The sequence below is a fragment of the Trachypithecus francoisi genome, unplaced genomic scaffold (genome assembly GCF_009764315.1).
Source record: "Trachypithecus francoisi isolate TF-2019V2 unplaced genomic scaffold, Tfra_2.0 Lachesis_group12, whole genome shotgun sequence".
NCBI lineage: Eukaryota > Metazoa > Chordata > Mammalia > Primates > Cercopithecidae > Trachypithecus > Trachypithecus francoisi.
The window spans coordinates 111,439,545-111,457,666 of record NW_022681457.1 but is presented as its reverse complement, the minus strand read 5'-3'; positions in this window follow the sequence as shown (position 1 = coordinate 111,457,666).

The following is an 18,122-nucleotide window of genomic DNA, read 5'->3' as shown; positions in this document are numbered from 1 at the left end:
GGGGATTGTAGATCTGATTGTAACAATAATATTTCATATCTAAGCAGTTATTTCTTTTTTTTTTTTTTTTGAGACGGAATTTCACTCTTGTTGCCCAGGCTGGAGTGCAATGGTACGATCTCGGCTCACTGAAACCTCCGCCTCCCAGGTTCAAGTGATTCTCCTGCCTCAGTCTCCTGAGTAGCTGGGATCACAGGCATGTGCCGCCACACCTGGCTAATTTTGTATTTTTTGTAGAGACAAGGTTTCTCCATGTTGGTCAGGCTGGACTCGAACTCCTGACCTCAGGTGATCCACCCACCTCGGCCTCCCAAAGTGCTGGGATTACAGGTGTGAGCCACCGCGTCTGGCCTCTAAACAGTTATTTCTAAGGAAGAAAGGATTTGGCGTTGTTGCCTTGAGCAAGTTTCTCAACCTCTCTCTGCCTGTTTCCTCAAACAGGAAAATATGGAAAATAGAGTAAACCACTTTGTAGGGTTGTTGTGAGGATTAAATGAACAAATGTGCACACAGCACTTAGAGCAATGCATGCTCAATGCACAGTAGGTGTTATCTGTTGTTGTTATTTGTGTGTGCATACAGAAAAAATTGGAACATTATTATTATTATGAGACAGGATATCCCTTTGACACCCAGGCTAGAGTGCAATGGCACAAACACGATTTACTGCAGTCTCAACCTCCCAGGCTCAAGCGATCCTCCTGCCTCAGCCTCCCAAGTAGCTAGGACTACAGGTGTGCCACCCTGCCTCACTAATAGTATAATATTATTTCTGTTTTGAGGCTCAGGACAGAGCCTTGTGGTTCCCTATCATTTTACAGCCATCTTGCTGAGTTAGGCAGAGTGGGAAGAATGCGTGATCTTTTCTTCACAGTTGAGGAAAGTGGCTATATTGGTGTCATCGGTATCTCCTGTTCCTCCCCTCCCCGCCTCTCAAGGGGTTTGTCTGGAGCCACAGTGTCTGCAAAATTCTCTTGGTGTTCTCCCTGCTGCCGACCTCTGGGAGGCAGTGATCTCACTAAGAAGAAAAAGAAACTCAATGTCCAGCAAAGAAATCTCCGAGTTGGCTACCAAAGAACCAAACAAAGAAATCCTAGTGCTAACGCTTTCGGGGCCAGATGGTGGTGGCAGTTTTCCAATCTGAGATTATCCAAGAGTATAAACCCCTAGGCTCCTCCAGCAACTCAGACAGGGAGCTGGCTCAGACAGTTCCTCCTACTGGCAATGTTCCTAATGAGTAAGTGTGAACTCAGTGACCTTGCCCTTACTCCACAGAATTAATGGGTGACGATTCTTTTCTGTGCATTGACTAAGTAAGCCTTAGCTCCCATCTTTCAGATGGCCACATTGAGGTCTGGTGCGATGAAGGCCAGACAACTTTGCTTTTCTTTTTTCTTTTCTTTCCTTTTTTTTATTTTATTTTATTTTATTTTTTTTTTTTTGAGACGGAGTCTCGCTCTGTCGCCCAGGCTGGAGTGCAGTGGCCGGATCTCAGCTCACTGCAAGCTCCGCCTCCTGGGTTTACGCCATTCTCCTGCCTCAGCCTCCCGAGTAGCTGGGACTACAGGCACCCGCCATCTTGCCCGGCTAGTTTTTTGTATTCTTTAGTAGAGACGGGGTTTCACCGTGTTCGCCAGGATGGTCTCGATCTCCTGACCTCGTGATCCGCCCGTCTCGGCCTCCCAAAGTGCTGGGATTACAGGCTTGAGCCACCGAGCCCGGCCTTATTTTTTTTTGAGATGGAGTCTCGCTCTGTCGCCCAGGCTGGAGTGCAGTGGTGTGATGTCTGCTCACTGCAAGCTCTGCCTCCCGGGTTCATACCATTTTCCTGCCTCAGCCTCCCCAGCAGCTGGAACTACAGGCGCCTGCCACCACACCCAGCTAATTTTTTTTTATTTTTAGTAGAGACAAGGTTTCACCATATTAGCCAGGATGGTCTCAAATCTCCTGACCTTGTGATCCGCCCGCCTCGGCCTCCCAAACTGCTGGAATTACAGGCGTGAGCCACCGCGCCCGGCCTCATAACTTTGCTTTTCAATCTGATCAGGGTTACCAAATTCAAATTCAAAATATTACTTCCAAATTTGATTCACTTCATATGCAGTAAAGCCACAATAAGTATGTTTTAAATTTTGGAAGAGATATACTAAAAAAGTTAGTGATTTCTTTTTTTTTTTTTTTGAGACGGAGTCTCACTCTGTCACCCAGGCTGGAGTGCGATGGCACCATCTCAGCTCACTGCAAGCTCTGCCTCCCAGGTTCATGCCATTCTTCTGCCTCAGCCTCCCAAGTAGCTGGGACTACAGGTGTAAATCACTGCACCAGGCCAGTAATTCTTTTTTTTTTTTTTTTTTTTTTTGAGACGGAGTCTCGCTCTGTCGCCCGGACTGGAGTGCAGTGGCCAGATCTCAGCTCACTGCAAGCTCCGCCTCCCGGGTTCCCGCCATTCTCCTGCCTCAGCCTCCCCAGTAGCTGGGACTACAGGCGCCCGCCACCTCGCCCGGCTAGTTTTTTTTTTTTGTATTTTTAGTAGAGACGGGGTTTCACCGTGTTAGCCAGGATGGTCTCGATCTCCTGACCTCATGATCCGCCCGTCTCGGCCTCCCAAAGTGCTGGGATTACAGGCTTGAGCCACCGCGCCCGGCCCAGGCCAGTAATTCTTTAACTAAAATTTGAATTCCACTGAGAGTTGTGTCTTTTATCTGGAAACGTCTGCTTGTACCTCCATTAAGCTGGTTGTTTTAGGCAATAGAACAAAAAGAAAGATACTAAAAGGTGCTAGGCCAGTGTGTGAGCTCTGAGGTTAATCTACCTGGGTTTAAATTCTAGACCTATAGCTGGGGATGGTGGCTCACGCCTGTAATCCCAGCACTTTGGGAGGCTGAGGCAAGTGGATCACTTGAGGTCAGGAGTTCGAGACCAGTCCGGCCAACGTGGCAAAACCCCGCCTCTACTAAAAATACAAAATTTGGCCGGGCATGGTGGCAGGTGCCTGTAATCCCAGCTACTTGGGAGGCTGAGGCGGTAGAATCACTTGAACCTGGGAGGCAGGGATTGTAGTGAATCAAGATTGTACCCCTGTGCTCCAGCCTGGGGAACAGAGCAAGACTCTGTATCAAAAAAAAAAAATCTCGATTTACCCTTTTCTAGCTTTGTGACACTGGATGAGCTGTGTACCCTCTCTGTGTCTCTTGTGTAAAATGGAAATAATAATTGTACTCTCAGGGCTTTGTGGCAAATTAAATAGTACCCATAATGCATATAGTAGGCACTCGACAGGTGATATTATTATTTATAGTATTGGGCAAGCTAGGATATTATGTAATTATGCCTGGGGTTCAGCTTCACTTCCAGTCTTCCCTTAGTTTTCATTGTCATTTGCTGACAATCCCAGACCCTTCACACGCAGGCACAGTGGGCAGTGATCTCATTAGGACAATGTTCCATAATGTCCTAAATCAAGCTTGTCCAACTTATGGCCCACAGACCACATGGGGTTCAGGATGGTTTTGAATGTGGCCCAACACAAATTTGTAAACTTTCTTAAAATATTATGAGTTTTTTTGTGACTTCTTTTTTTTTTTTTTAGCTCATCAGCTATCGTTAGTGTATTTAATTTAATTCAATTAATTAATTTATTTTTTTGAGACAGAGTCCCATGCTGTTGCCCAGACTGGAGTGTAGTGGCACGACCTCGGCACACTGCAACATCTGCCTCCTGGGTTCAAGCAATTTCCGGCTAATTTTTGTGTTTTTAGTAGAGATGGGGTTTCACCAGGTTGGCCAGGCTGGTCTCAAACTCCTGACCTCAAGTGATTCACTTGCCTCGGCCTCCGAAAGTGCTAGGATTACAGGCATGAGCCACTGCGCCTAGCCATTAGTCTATTTTATATGTGGCCCAAGATAATTCTTCTTCTATTGCAGCCCAAGGAAGCCAAAAGACTGAACACCTCTGTGTATAAATGCTAAACCCCATACCGTCTTGGAATAACAAAAGCAGCTCGGGGCTAGTAGATGGGAGACCTCAGAAGAGAGTTCTGGATGCCTCTCAATACCCAGTCTCCCCTCTTCTCAGTTGAAAAACAACAGTAACATTTCAGCCAGTCACGTAACTCCCCAGCTAAATGACATTTCCCAGCCTCCCTTAAAGGAGTTATGGCCTAAAGGCCACGTTCAAAACAGTAAGAAACCCAGGTGTTGTGTGAGACTTTGGGGAAGTCCTCTTTTTAAAAATTTTTAATTAATTAATTTATTTATTTATTATTATTATTTTTTAGGGGGGATGGAGTCTCACTGTGTCACCCAGGCTGGAGTGCAGTGGCGTGATCTCGGCCCACTGCAACCCCTGCCTCCTGGGTTCAAGCCATTCTCCTGCCTCAGCCTCCCTAGTAGCTGGGATTACAGGTACCTGCCACCATGCCCAGCTAATTTTTGTGTCTTTAATAGAGACAGGGTTTCACCATGTTGGCCAGGCTGGTCTCCAACTCCTGACCTCAGGGGATCCACCCACCTCAGCCTCCCAAAGTGCTGGGATTACAGGCATGAGCCACTGGAGGTCCTCTTAAAAGGGAGTGGGGGTTCCCTCCCCCTCTTTCCCTTCAGTTCTTTCTTCTTGCTGACTGGAATGGTGTAGTGATGACTGTAGTACAAGCAGCCATCTTGGACCATGAGGTTCCTGGAAGCCAGAGCCACAGTGAAAAAAAGCCTGGGCTCCTGCAATTGTGGGGTGGCCAAGAAGTCCTCTACTGACCACCCAATCTGAGAGGGAAATAAGCTTCTGTCTCATTCAAGCCACTGTTAACATTTTTTGTTGTTGTTTGCTTGTCTGTTACTATTTGTAGCCAGACTCAATCCTGAGTAATACATGGGGATTTTCCTCCTGCTTCACCATTAACCAGCTTTATTTATTTCTTTATTTATTTTTGAGACAAGGTCTCACTCTGTCACTCAGGCTGCAGTGCAGTGGTGCCATCTTGGCCCACTGCATCCTCTGCCTCCCGGGTTCAAGTGATTCTCCCACCTCAAGCTCCCGAGTAGCTGTGATTACAGGCACGTGCCACCACGCCCAGCTAATTTTTGTATTTTTGGTAGACACAAGGTTTCATCATGTTGGCCAGGCTGGTCTCAAACTCCTGGCCTCAAGTGATCCACCCGGTTCAGCTTCCCAAAGGGTTGGGATTACAGGCGTGAGCCACTGCACTCGGCCACCATTAACCAGCTTTATAACTTTACTGCAGTCATTTTACCTCTTTATGCTCAATGTGCACATCAGCAAAACAATGTGGGAATAAATTAGTAGAAATGAAGTAACTTTCTTGTTCTAAAATCCTAATTCCAATCAGTCTGAGACATAAGCCTTCCATAGCATGTATTCATAGGGTCATTTTCTTAAGGTAGATGGAAAGTAAGATGTGGTTGTCACGGAGATGCCCCAGGGATGTTGCTCAGTGCCAGTTGTAGCAGAGAAGATGCTCAATGCCTGTTTGCTGGACAAACGGAAGGACCTTGTGCCAGCGTGTGGTCAGAAAGCCACTAGTGGGCTTTATGATGAATCAGAAGGATGACAGCCTTTGTCCTGGCCAAAGAAAGCCATTGTTCTTGCCTCAGGAACCCGGGGATGGAGCAGGGTAACTGTTAAAAGTGAAGGTTTCTTATGCAAGAAAGCCAGAGATTGCTCAAACTAGACCACAGGCCTAGATGCCCAGAGGAGGGAGTTCCAGGACACCTTGAAAAATGGACCTTAGAGGTACAGCCCGTCCAGTGCCCCCACTCCCAGCAGCAGGTGCGGCTTCCCTGATAGGGGGAGGGATGTAGCCCAGAAAGGGGTGGGGTTTCAGCTCAAGGGAAGGGCTTCCTTGCCCGGGTGACTCTAGGGCCAGGGGCTGCCTCCATCAATAGGTGTCCTCTCTGTTTTGGAAGTTCTAGCTGTTTATTTTATTTTATTTTATTTTTTGAGACGAAGTCTTACTCTGTCATCCAGGCTGGAGTGCGGTGGTGCAATCTCAGCTCACCGCAACCTCCGCCTCCCATGTTCAAGCGATTCTCCTGCCTCAGCCTCCGGAGTAGCTGGGATTACAGTCATGCCCCACTGTGCCCAGCTAATTGCTGTATTTTTTTTTAAGAATGTTTATTCAAGACTTGGCAGGGTGAGGCGCTTATGCTTGTAATCCCAACAATTTGGGAGGCCAAGGCAGGCAGATTGCTTGAGCCCAGGAGTTCAAGACCAGCCTGAGCAACATGGCAAAACCCATCTCTACAAAATATAGAAAAAAATAGCAAGGCATGGCAGCACGTGCCTGTAGTCCCAGCTACTTGGGAGGCAGAGGTGGGAGGATCACATGAGCTCAGGAAGTGAGGGTTGCAGTGAGCTGTGATCGAGACCCTGCACTCCAGCCTGAGTGACAAAGTGAGACTCTGTCTCAAAAAAAAAAAAAAAAAAGAATTGCTATCTTCCCTTTCCATATGGGAATTACATGGAACTATTGGAAACAAGACTTGGAGTTAAGCTGGCCAAGGAGATACAGAAGTGCTTCTTGTTTCTGTTTCTCTTTCTTTTCTATAAAAACAACGTATTTCCATTCTTTTCTAGGGCAGGGGCTGCTCCCCCACTGCCTCCCCACTCTCAGCCCTAATCACCCACTGCACTATTTATAGTCCTCATGCAGGATCCCAGCAGAAAGGAGGGCAGGACTGACAGCAGTCGACCCTGCAATTGCAACTGATCCTCTGTGTCTGCAACACCGGAGCTGAGTTCTCCTCCCAGCACCCCGACCGCTCAGGGCGATAGAGCTGCTGCCGCCTGTGAGGTCACGACCAGCACAGAGGGCCCCAGAACCTTGGGCTTTCCGACGTTCTCTCTCTCCACAAATTAAGATCTCGAGGAGATTTTTTTCAGACTCTGAGGCAGTAACTGCACAGGGAGAAATCCCAGGCTGGACAGGAAGGTCCTGGAAGACATGCACAGTGTTCTGAATCTCAGGAAGAAAGACAGTTAGGCAGGTGGTGGTTCCTCAGGAATCTGGTGTCTATTTACCACTGAGGAAACTGAGGCCCAGAGAGATCGAGTGACCTTCTTAAGGTCAAAGAGCATTCCAGACCACTCAGCAATAAAAAGGAATGAACTGTTGATACACGCAGCAACACGGATGAATTGCAAAGTAGTCACACTGGGTGAAAGAAGTCGGCCCAAAGGGGAGAACGTACTCTATGAGTCCATTCATAAAAATTTTAGAAAATACAAATCTAAAATCCCCTATAGGGACAGACAGCAGATCAGCATTTGTCTGGGGATGGGATGGGGAAGAGGGAAGGATTCCAGGGCGGAAGGAGGAAAGCCTTTTGGATGGGGACTATGGTCATGATCTTGACTGTGGTGATGATTTCACAGGGATAGATAGATGATAGATAGATGGATAGATAGATAGATAGATAGGTATAGAATTATATTCTTTAAACATTTTTACATGTTAAATATATCTTAATAAAGCTGTTAAGGGCTAGGCGAGGGTGGCTCACACCTATAATCCCAGCACTTTGGGAGGCGGAGACAGAAGGATTGCTCATGCTCAGGAGTTTGGCACCCGCCTAGGCAACATAGCGAGACCCTATGTCTACAAAAAAATAAAATTAGCTGTGCAGCATGGTGGCATGCTCCTGTAGTCCCAGCTGCTTGGGAGGCTGAGGCAAGAGGATCACTTGAGCCCAGGAGTTCAAAGTTGCAGTGAGCTATGATCATACCACTGCACTCCAGCCTGGGTGATAGAGTAAGACCCTGCCTCTTAAAAAAAAAAAAAAAAGGTTGGGCTTAGTGGCTCACACCTGTAATCCCAGCACTTTGGGAGGCCAAGGCAGATGGATCACCTGAGGTCAGGAGTTCAAGACCAGCCTGACCAACATGGAGAAACCCCATCTCTACTAAAAATACCAAATTAGCTGGGCGTGGTGATAATCCCAGCTACTCAGGAGGCTGAGGCAGAAGAATTACTTGAACCCAGGAGGTGGAGGTTGTGGTGAGCCGAGATCGCACCATTACACTCCAGCCTGGGCAACAAGAGCAAAACTCCGTCTCAAAAACAACAACAACAACAAAAATCTGCCCCAGTCAGTCTTCCTTAATCCACTCTCTCCTCATCCTTTCAAATAGCATTCAGAGAACAGATAATGTCTTTGATTCCAATCTCCTGATACTCACTGGCTTCTGACCAAGATGCCTTTCTCCTCCCACCCCCCTATCTATTAATGTGCTCTAATGAAATTACTACACATTTTGCAGCTTAAAAAACAACACCCACGTATCGTCTCCTGGTTTTAGAGGGTGGGGAGTCTCAGCAGAATTTAACCATGCCCTCTGCTCAAGGTCTCACCAGGCTGCAACTGATGGGTAAGCCGGGGCTGGGATCTCATCTGAGGCTTGCAGTGGCAGAATTCACTTCCTCGAAGCTGTACAACTTAAGGCAGCTTGCTTCGTCAAGGCTAGCAGGAGACAGAATCTCTCTTCAAGATCTTCCTTTACAGAGCTCACCCTATAGTTCAGACTCACCCAGGATAACTTCTCTTGGATTGACCCAAAGTCTTCCGCTGCAAAATCCCTTCACCTTTGGCCACATCCTACATCCTTATCCAGAGCGTGAAATCCATCATATCGTCTGTCCCACCCACACTCAAGGGGAGGGGATTAGGCAGGATGTACACACCAGGGACTGAATCTTGGGGATGGTCTTAGAATTCTGCCTCCCTGTGGCGGAGCTTGCAGTGAGCCAAGATCACACCACTGCACTCCAGCCTGGGCGACAGAGCAAGACTCCTTCAAAAGAAAAAAAAAAAAAAAAAAAGAATTATGCCTCCCTGCGATTCTAGCTCTCTCTCTCTGGTAACATACAAGTAAACAAGTAAGTAAATAAAACCTTACATACACCACTTCAGAAAGAAGAGCAAAGCAGCTTGGATTCCCGCTCTGGTGGCACTGTCAACTCACTGCTTACCCTCCTTCATTTCTTTCTTGGTTCTGAGTTATAATAAGCTACAGTGTCTCCCTTACCTGTGAGTTAGCTTTCTGGGGTTCCAGTTACCCGAAGTCAACCATAGTCTGAAAATATTAAGATATTTTGAGAGGGAAGAGGCCACATTCATATGACTTTTATTATAATATATTGTTATAATTGATCTACTTTATTATCATTGTTCATCTCTTACTGTGCCTAACTTACAAATTAAACTTTATCATAGATATGTATGTGTAGGGAAGAACCTAGTATATTTAGGGTTTGGCACCATCCACAATTTTTTTTTTTTTTTCTTTTTGAGACTCAATTTCGCTCTGTTGCCCAGGCTGGAGTGCAATGGCATGATCTAGGCTCACTGCAACCTCTGCCTCCCAGGTGCAAGCGATTCTCCTGCCTCAGCCTCCTGAGTAGCTGGGACTACAGGTGTCCGCCACCATGCCCGGCTAATTTTTTGTATTTTTAGTAGAGACGGGAGTTCATTATGTTGGCCAGGCTGGTCTCAAACTCCTGACCTCAGGTGATCCATCCGCCTCAGCCTTCCAAAGTGCTGGGATTACAGGCGTGAGCCACGGTGCCTGGCCGACTATCCACAATTTCAAGCATCCACTGGGAGTCTTGGAATGCATCCACCTCGAATAAGGGGGACCTACTGTATTGCATTAAAGAATACCCCCGTCTTTTGAGGGACCTCAGGCCCCTCTGCGGGCTTGGAGTAGCCGAGAGTGCCTACCTAGACAGCAGGAGATGACAAGACCTAGGGAACACGTCAAAGCTGAAACCATACTGGGGAACACAGTCACTTTTCTGGAGACCAATGACACAAATGGCCAATTTTGAGGAGCCACAAGCATGGCTGGAGTTTGCAAATAAGGAGTCTTGACTGCAGCCCAGGAAATAGCATCAAGGAACTCAATTTAGAAGCAAAATGTGAAGAGTCAGTGATGAGCAGGGGTCAGCCCTTTCACAGGGCAAGTGTACACCTTGCCAGCAGGGACTGTGAATGGGAGCAACCATTTGCTGCAACGCCTGCAGTTGGAGTTACATGCTAATGAGTGCCTGTGCCATCAGGTAAGAGTATAGAAAGCCGAGGGGAAGGAGCTGCATCCCTTCCGTGGGTCTCCTGGTTGAGACCAGGCTCCCCCTTATCCCAAGCCTTGCCCTCCTAAAAACAAGCCATATTCACCCCAGCTGGGTCAAAGTAGGTGTTCTAAGACCTGCTTCCTTTCCCCAGGGCGCTGGCCTCCCTGTTGGGGCATGGTTCAGGACCAGACTCTCCACTAAAGAGAGGTTGTGATGATGAGGACAGGAAATGCTGCAGCCAGAAGGTTCTTTACCTGGGCCTCATTTCACCTGAAATGATTGGGCCTGTTTCACCTGAAAGAACCTGGACCCACAGCCTCACAGCTCTGGGTTACCTGCTCTGGTGAAGTGTTTCTCAGTGGTGCTTCAAGAAGAGCGGGGGTTGCAATCTGAGCCCCTGAGGTTGAGGCGGTCTCCTCAACTTATGAGGTTTTCTTACCAGCCTCCAGGAGGCGCTGGAGAGGAGTCTGGTACCACTCTGTACACAAAGCCAGAAGCAGGAAGGGGTGAATGAGGATGAAGGGAAAAGTAGCCATGCGCCACTTCACACCCCCAGGATGGCTGGAGTCAAAAAGATGGACCATAGCCAATGGGGTCGAAGATGGGGAGAAACTGGAACCTTCGAATATTGCTGATGAGAATGGAAAACGGTGATGTCACTTTGGGAAACAGGTAGTTCCTCAAAGCATTAAACAGTTACCGTGTGATCCAGCAATTCCACTCCCACATGTACACCCAAGATAACTGAAAACATATGTTCATAATAACAATATGTACATAAGTGGGCCAGGTGGGGTGGCTCCCACCTGTAATCCCAGCACTTTAGGAGACTGAGGCAGGTGGATTGCTTGAGGTCAGGAGTTCAAGACCAGTCTGGACAAAATGGTGAAACCTCGACTCTACCAAAAATACAAAAATTAGCAGGGCATGGTGGGGCACACCTGTAATCCCAGCTTTTTGGGAGGCTGAGGTGGGAGGATCACTTGAGCCTGGGAGATTGGAGCTGCAGCGAGCCAAGACTATGCCACTGCACTTCAGCCTAGGTAACAGAGTGAGACCCTGTCTCAAAAATAAAAATAAATATATACAAATGTTCACAACAGCATTATTCACAAACCAAAGACCAGAAACAATCCAAGCGCCCATCAGCTAATGAATGGGCAATCAGAATGGGGTCTATCCACACAATGGAGTATTATTCAACCATAAGAAGGCAGTGCTGGCCAGGTGAAGTGGCTCACGCCTTTAATCCCAGCACTTTGGGAAGCTGAGGTGGGCAGATGGTTTGAGCCCAGGAGTTCAAGACCAACCTTGGCAACACAGTGAAACTCCTTTCCTAACAAAAATACAAAAATTAGCTAGTGTTATAACCCAGTCTCAAAGTAAACAAATAAAATTTTAAAAATAAATTTTGGTTAAAAGGAAGCACTGATCCATACTGCAACATGGATAAACCTTGAAAAAGTGATGCTCATTGAAAGACGCCAGACACCCAAGGCCATGTACTGTATGATTCCGTTCATAGATGTCCAGGATAGGCAAGTCCACAGACACAGTGGTTGCCATAGATTAGTGGCTGTCAGGGGCTGGGGAAAGCGGGGAATGGGGGTGACTGCTAATGGGTAGGAGTTTCTTTTGAGGTGATGAAATGTTCTGGAATCAGACAGTGGTGATGGTTGCACAACCTTGTGAATACTAAGAACCATTGACTGTATACTTTAAAAGGATGAACTTTATGGTATGTGAATCATAACTAGATTTGGAGTTTTTTTAGTCTTCCTAGTGCTCCAAAGGAGTGGTTTTTGTTTGTTTGGTTGGTTGGTTGGTTGAGACAGTGTCTTGCTCCATTGCCCAGGCTGGTACGCAGGGGCACGATCACGGTTCATTGCAGCTTCAACCTCCTGGGCTCAAGCCATCCTCCCGCCTCACCCTCCCAAATAACTGGGACTATGGGCGCATGCCACCACACCCAGCTAATTTTGGTATTTTTTGTAGAGATGGGGTTTTGCCGTGTTGCCCAGGCTGGTCTCAAACTCCTGAGCTCAAGCAGTCCACCCAGCTCAGCTTTCCAAAGTTCTGGGATGACAGGTGTGACCCATCATGCCCAGCCTAATTCTGTTTTTAAATGGGGGCTGGGGGAATGCGTCAGCAGCATCCTCGTGGATGCTGGGACAGCCCCAAAGCAGCCCCTCAGGGACAGGGCAGGGCAGGCTGAGAGCCTGCTGGGTAGAGTTGATCGGGAAGAGGGAAGGAGGCTGGATGGGTTGGGAGCAGCTCCAGTGAGGCCAAAGGCTCCTGACACCTCGGTGAGAGGCGGTCACTGGGGATAAAAAGGGCTAGGACGGCCTCGCGCCGACAGGGTGGACCAAAGACCTCCTCCCCTTTCTGACTGCAGCTTGTCCAAGCCTCTTTTGACTTCTCCCTTATTCTCTGTTTGGAACATTCTTGCCTGCCCTGCCTCTGTGCCTCACACTCACCCACGAAGCCGGACTAACTGCTGCTCAGCTTTCCAGCTTCAGACACAATGCCCCTCCCACAGCACCAAAAAGAAACAAAGCCAGGTGTGAGTTAAAGCAGTGAAAACGGATGATATCCAAACCTTGGCCGAAAGGGCTGAGCTCCATCCTGATTTGTGCAGACGGGACCCGGTGCTCCGAAGGCAGAGTGAGGGAGGGAAAGATGGGCTTAGTAGAGCCTAGAAGTGAAAAATCACAAAAGATTGGTCGATGTGAATGTGACGAGGCCAGTGTCTTCAGGATGGCAATGACTAAAGTCAGGATTCTAATTCCTACAGGGTCTGGGAATTGGAGGTACCATCCTTCCTGATTACATTTCAAGAAATGGCTGTAAGTCCTGGAGAAAGACACTTCTGAGTTACAGGAGATACAAATGCATCTCAAAGGGACAAAATAAAGAGTTTATCATTAGCCCCTTTCAGTAAATGCTCTAAGAAAGGGAGGCCAGGGTCCTATGTCAGTTGCTGGACTGGCAACCCTGGGCTTTCCTAGGCAGGCATCTCAAGGAGGTGCTGGCGTCATGCTATAGTTCAGCTGTCTCTGAGTGCAGGTGTTTGGATGGAGTTGTTATGTGCCGAGAGTTCTGCAGTTCTTGCCAGGAAGCCTTTTCCTGATCCCTGACCCTGAGATGGTCCCAGTTCTAGGCTCCCCAAGCAGCCCATGTTTCCTACGGAAACTCATTACATTTGTTGTGAGCACTTGTTTATTTGTCTTCTCTGATAGAAAGATGCTTGTGGTTAGAAACTGTGTGTCCTGTTTGCTGCTCTGTGACCAGTCCCTTGCATGAGTTAATACTTAATAAATCACAAATGAATGAATGAATGAATGAGTCTCAAGTCAGAAGCATCTGGGATAAGGAGGATTTAGCCAGGACAAATGGGGGAAATGGGGGGAAAGTGAAAACTCAAATAACATGGGTGCCTGTTACACCCTCCCTTGAAGCACTGGAGGGCTGGGGACAGGTACCATGGGCATCAGGTGATGGTTTGAGGGGCAGTGGGAGCTGTGGGTTTTTTGTTTTGTTTTGTTTTGTTTTTTGAGAGAGTCTCGCTCTGTTGCCCAGACTGGAGTACAGCGGGGCAATCTTGGCTCACTGCAATCTCCCTCTCCTGGGTTCAAGCAATTCTCCTGTCACAACCTCCCGAGTGGCGTGATTGCGGCTCACTGTAGACTCTGCCTCCTGGGTTTAAGCAATTCTCCTGCCTCAGCCTCCCGAGTAGCTGGGATTGCAGGCGTGTGCCACCACGCCCAGCTAATTTTTGTATTTTTAGTAGAGACAGGGTTTTGCCATGTTGGCCAGACTGGTCTACGAACTCCTGACCTCAAGTGATCCACCAGCCTCTGCCCCCACAAAGTGCTGGGATTACAGGCATGAGCCACTGGGCCTGGTAGTGGAAGCTGTAGGTTTTTATGCCACGCTTGAACTTCTGTACCGTGGGCTGGGTTGCTCCACGCTGGCCTTTCCTTGGATGTAAGAACCAGAGAGGGGACCCCAAAACAACAGAAGTGGTTAATTCCGCATGGCACAGATGACGAGGCGCATCCCCCCTCCCTCCTCCTGCTCCCACACTTGTTTCCCCCATCAGGCAATCAGTCACCAGAAGATTCAGGATTAGTCAAAGAATAAGCTCTTCAAGGGAACCTATCAGAATGACAGACGGACCTCAGTCATGGCTCAGAATCTGAGAGAGAACAGATCGTTGGGAAATTGAATAACCTGCACCGTGCACCGCCTCCTTCCTCCAGGGGCAGGTGGTGGACAAGGACAGATGAAGGACATCCCCTTCCCGCTGTCCCTGGGTTTTAAGCTCTTTTGGCACAGAAAGCCTGTCCAAGTAATTAACAGAAGTAATTAGAGGTCAGATGGTCACAAATGGAAATCACTCAGTACCCAGCCACCGATGCCAAGGCTGGCGGTGCCAAGGAGGCAGGAGGGCTCAGAAAGGAGAGGGCAGCCTGACCAGACATGGTGATCCAACTGAGGGGCTTATTTCCCCGGCCTCTCACAGGAAAGGCAGGCTGTGAAGTCTGGGGGTTTGCGTCTGTAACCAGCAGCCCGAGGTACAACAGGAATAGGCAACTGCCAAGAAAGGAAAACACCACAAATGGCTCCTGCTGTTGCTACAGCCCTGGGTTCAGAACTGTGCCCTAGGGAAGATGAAGAAGAGGAATTTTTCTTTAATGAGCTCAGTATGAGTCTTGTAAATCCTTCCTTGGTCATATTTCTTATACATTATGTGTGACTTTCACACCTTTGGAAAGGAGAGGACATTTATGACCTACCCATCTACCCATTCACCCATCTATCTACCCACCCACTCATCCACCCACCCACCCCTCCACAGGTCAGTCACCTACCCATCCATCCATTCATCCATGCACTCACTATCCACTTCACAAATATTAATCAGGCTCCTGCCAAGCTCAAGGCAGGTCTAGGCTCTGGGCATACAGAGTAAGCAAGACAGGCATGGACTTTGCTCTTGAGGTTTATAATCTAGCAAGGGAAAACAGTATACAAGCAAGCAATCAAAACGCACGAAGCCCACATAGTCGTGAATGCTGTAAAGACAAACGGTGACAATGCATTAGAGGGTGTATTAGTCAGGGTTCTCCAGAGAAACAGAACCAATCGCATAGATAGGTAAATAGATGATGATGTTAGATGATTGATAGATAGATAGATAGATGATAGGTGATAGACAATAGACAGATGATAGATAATAGATGATGGGTGGATGGATGGATACATAGATAATAGATGATAGATGGATGGACAGATAGATAATAGATGATAGATAAATGATAGATGATGGATGGATGGATAGATAGAAAGAGAGAGAGAGAGATTTTTAGGAGAATTGGCTCATGGGAGTAAAGAGACTGAAGAGTCCCACAGTAGACTGTTTGCAGGCTGGAGAGCCAAGCAAGCTGATACTGTGGCTCAGTCCAAGTTCAAAGGCCTGAGAACCTGAGGGTCACTGGTGCAAGTCCTGGAGTCCAAAGGCCAGAGACCTGGAGTTCTGATATCTAAGAGTAGAATAAGAAGGCATCCTAGCGGCCAGGCGCGGTGGCTCACACCTGTAATCCCAGCACTTTGGGAGGCCGAGGCAGGCAGATCATGAGGTCAGGAGATCCAGACCATCCTGGCTAACACGGTGAAACCCCGTCTCTACTAAAAAATACAAAAAATTAGCAGAGCGTGGTGACAGGCACCTAGTCCCAGTAGTCCAAGTAGTCCCAGCTACTTGGGAGGCTGAGGCAGGAGAATGGTGTGAACCCAGGAGGCAGAGCTTGCAGTGAGCCGAGATTGCGCCACTGCACTCTAGCCTGGGCAGCAGAGCAAGACTCTGTCTCAAAAAAAAAAAAAAAAATGCATCTTAGCTCCAGAAGCCAGAGGGAGAAGTGAATTTGCCTTTTCTCTGCCTTTTTGTCATGTCCCAGCCCTCAATTGATTGGTGGTGCCTGCCCACACTGGCTGAGGGCTGATCTTCCTTACTCAGCCCACTCACTCGAATGCCAGTCTCTCTGGAAACACCCACAGGCACGCCCAGAAGTAATGCTTGACCAGCTACCAGGGTATCCCTTAATCCGGCCAAGTTGACACCTAAAATTAACCATTACAGAGAGTGGCAACAAGTGAGGGTTTCTTTGGCAGGGACGGGCAGGAAAAGGCCTCTTCAAGCCAAAACAGTGACCTGGAGGCCTAGAAGGAGCAAAGATCTCTGGGGAAAGCATCCCATGCAAGGGGATGTCCAGGTGCAAGGACCCTCTGGCTGGAGCAAACTAGGCCTGGGTCAGAAACCGAAGGAGGACTGAGGGGCTGAAGGACATAAGTGATGGGGACAGGGACAGGGCAGGCTGGCAAAGTCTGGGACCTCTCATGACAGCACTACAGAACCTAAGGGCCGGCTGGGTGAGCAGCGGGCTCAGCTCAGCTGCCCCCTAAATACTCAGGTAGAATGTGAATACTCTGATATTCAGCTTGAATACTTTGTAACTCTGCTATTCTAATACTTGGGTAACGCTACTTCCAAATATTCTATTAGAACCACTTCAATAGTTGTGGGTTTCTGAAAAGATCAACTGCAATCAACTCTAGCTTGGGCCCCAGCTTGGACTCTGCCATGCCTCCTCAACCCACCTTGGACTTACTTCCTTAAGGCAGGCCACACGGTATGGCCCTCTGCAGGTTAGGAGCTGCGTCCGTGTTCCTCAGTTCATGCTATAATCGAGGGTTCCTGTCTGCCAAGCCTGCATCAAGGCTTGGTATTTACTGATGAGTGACACCCATTAGTCCGGACCTCATGGAGCTCACAGTCTAGGGCATCTCTGGCGACAGAGGATTCCATGGGGAGGAGGAGAGATGTCCCGTGGTGCACCAGTCCCTGCGTTCCTCGCTGTTTCAGGCAGCAGCTCCTAAGGATGTGTGGAGTCCACGGCTTTCTGGTCACCAGCAGAAAGAACCCTGCAGCCTCCCTGGCGATCAGGAAGGAGTAGAGGTGCAGGCTCACAGCCATGCACTGTCCCACCTGAGCCTGCTCTGGAGTTAGGAAGCTGGCCAGCTGCTGTGGCTTCAGGATCTTCCCTGCCCCGGGGAACCTAATTTCTTACATTGATTAACCTGAGTGGAGGAGGCTGATGAAAGGGAGGTTTTGATGTCCAGAGAAGAGACTGGAGCGATGGGGAAACTGGGGTGATAGGAGGAAATCTGGCCCTGAGGTTGACCTGGGGAGTAGGTCTGACCTCGCGGAGGGGACACTGTCCTTGTTTCCGGGAGAAACACTGTGGTCCTGTGGGATGAGTACGAATCAAAAGGAAGCTCGTTCTATGAGGGCACCTCCAGGGATTGGCAGTTTGGGATTAAACACCTGGGCAGGGGCCAGGTGCGATGGCTCACGCTTGTAATCCCAGCACGTTGGGAGGCCAAGGCAGGTGGATCACCTGAGGTCAGGAGTTTGAGAGCAGCCTGGCCCACATGGTGAAACCCCGTCTCTACTAAAAATATAAAAATTAGCCAGGTGTGATGGCACGTGCCTGTAATCCCAGCCACTGGGGAGGCTGAGGCAGGAGAATCGCTTGGACCTGGGAGGCAGAGGTTGTAGTGAGCCGAGATTGTACCATTGCACTGCAGGCTGGGCAACAGAGCAAGACTCTGCCTCAAAAATAAATAAGTAAATAAATACCTGGGCAGGGTGGACAGTTTCAGGAAGGGGACCTCAAGAGGGCCGGTGGAGGCCATACTGCCCCAGGGTAAGGGTGAGCTCTCAGCAGATACCCTCCACACGAGTTAGGCTTGGCTTCAAGCCCAAGAAAGCCTCCCCATCCCCAGAAGTCCTTAGTGCCCACGGGCTGGAGCATGGAGCATGGGAAGGTGCACTTTCTCTGGGGTGAAATCTTGCATTCAGGTGGTTGAATGACCAGGACAGCATAATTTGGACATTCATGTGGCCTCATTTGTATGCCCAGGTGAGTGGACTCTGGGGACGTGTGGGTCACATGTGTAAAAGCCGCCTCTGACATT